Consider the following 2,255-nt stretch of genomic DNA (forward strand, 5'->3'; position numbering starts at 1 on the left):
AATAACTGAAAATATCAAATTTTTGTTAAGTTGAAATTTATGTTTAATTTGTTTTGGTTATGTATGTTTGGGGATATTTTTGGACTTAAGGACTTAATAATTGTATTGTGAGAATAATGTAATGATTTATGAAAATATAGTTTGATAAGATAAAGATGATTGGTTGGTTGAGAAGAGAGATTATGTGATTTATTTGGGAAAAAAAGAAGATAAAAAGGGAGATTTTGTGGGTTTTAAATGAGGAGAGAAAATTTGTTTTATTTGGTTGAGTCTGGAGAAAGAGGAAAAGGAAAAGAAAAATAATAATTAATGCTATTATTTTGTTTAAATATGGCATAGGAAGTTGTGTTATCTCCTTCATTGGAAAAAAAAAGAAAGAAAAGGAGAAAACCCTAACACTAATCCCGCCGTCGCCACCCCCTTTTGCAAACCGCCACCGTCGCCGCAACCGCCGTCAGTCCGAGCTGATCGACTTCATCAGGCGCGTCGCCTCCGTCGTTTGAAGTCGCGCTGCCGTCATAGTCGAATCGTGCGCAAGCGTCAGCCGTCACGTGGAGCACATCACGCACGACAACGCTCCGTCAGCCATCGCCTCCGTCTTCAGTTGTTCGCAGCGAATCGAGTCGTCCGGCTTGCAGTAGCAACATCGTCGCCGTCTTCGTCGTTGGTCTTATCTGTCAACGAACCATCAGCAGGCGTAACCCGAGTCAACCTGACAACAGCCGCCTGAGCCGTTCGAGCCGCGTGTGCGAGTTGTGCCTCCAACCGCCCGCAAGCGTCAAGTCGAGCCGCACGTGCGTTGTTTTGCTGAGTCGTGCCTAGAGTCTACCCGAGTGGAGCCACACGCGAGTCCTTAGCTGAGTCGACTAGCCAGTCCCTTCCTCCAGCTGAGCTGCCAGTCGGTTTTCCCCCTCCAGTCAAGCCAGTTGAGCTGCCAAGCTTCTTTTAACCCTATTTTTGACCCATTTTTCTTGGTAAGCCTTGGTATGCTTGATTTGGTTTAGTCTACCCAGCTAAGGTTTATTTTGACCTTAACTAAGTTAATTGTTGGATTAAATTGACTATAGTTAACTGGAAGCCGAGCTGGGAATTTGTCCAACTAAGTCTAAACCGAGTTAGGCCTTGATCTTGGGTAAGTTACTTCAAATGGATTTTTGGACCCTTAATTCTTTAAAGGTTAAATTATTAAATTTAGTTTTTATAACTATTTAGGACATCGCTGCTTGGAAGGCGTGATTTTACTGTTAAATTTTGATTGATCTAATCTCCAGGTAAGAGATTCTACTACTAGACCTACGAGTGGAATTAAGAGATCGCATGTATTTTTAGTTATGTATATTGATGATTAGATTGCATAACGGCATGACAATTTAATGATGATATGATATGACATGATGACATGATATGACATGATGATATGGTATGACTTGATGATGTGGTGATGATTTGTTACGTGTATGTTATGGTTAGGGTGTATGTTAGCTTATCCTATTAGAGTCGTACCTGCATGGGTGTCCTTCTGGATCACCACCTTTTTAGGACTCTGCAGTCCGATGGGATCGTCAGTCTGGCATTAACATAGACATGATTCGAGTGATTCGACGTGATCGCTCGCAGCCCAGTGTTTCCTCTGGGTACACTACAGACCAGTTTATCCTGAGTGTTCCTTTAGGATCACCGAAGACCAGTTATGTTCCTCCAAGATCACATGTTGCACGTGTTCGGGAACGTGCCAGTTCTTGGGTACCACTTTTCAGGACTCTAATAGGAAGTTAACAGGCACCTAGCAGGACTAGTAGTGGGCCCCTTACTGAGTATTTTAAACTCACTCTTTCCATTTCTATTTTTCAGTCAGAGGCAGAGATAAGAGCAAAGGCAAGCTGGCGAGTGACCAGAAGTGATCGTGGCGAGCCATAGGGATCTTTTACTTCCGCTTTATGTCATTGTTCAGATTTTAATGTTTGCATTTTATTTTATTCTTTATTTGTTATTTTATTTCTTTAAAACTAGATAGGGCCCAAGTTAAGATTTTATTTTTGTACTTATCTCTAATCACATTTGTTTATGCTTTTAAATGAAAATTTTGAGGTTTTGTTTTATTTTTACCTAAATTTTACAAATTTTATTTATCTTTTAAATTAGTAATGGCTTCGACTTAGTATAAGGAGTTGGGTCGTTACATACTTGATCACAGCCAACAAATTTGACTAATTAATCAAAAGAGAGAAGCTCTTAAATCACTATATGTTTAGAGT

General features: G+C 40.4%; 1 long non-coding RNA gene across 1 annotated transcript; it reads left to right on the plus strand.

Annotated features, from left to right (window-relative positions):
• LOC127150479 (uncharacterized) lies at positions 1-2,013 on the plus strand. The gene is made up of 3 exons (XR_007822836.1): positions 1-1,132; positions 1,213-1,271; positions 1,852-2,013. It is a non-coding gene; the product is annotated as an uncharacterized LOC127150479 (long non-coding RNA).
• The last annotated feature ends 242 nt before the right edge of the window (positions 2,014-2,255 follow it).

This window comes from Cucumis melo, chromosome 8 (assembly GCF_025177605.1).
Source record: "Cucumis melo cultivar AY chromosome 8, USDA_Cmelo_AY_1.0, whole genome shotgun sequence".
Taxonomy (NCBI): Eukaryota; Viridiplantae; Streptophyta; class Magnoliopsida; order Cucurbitales; family Cucurbitaceae; genus Cucumis; species Cucumis melo.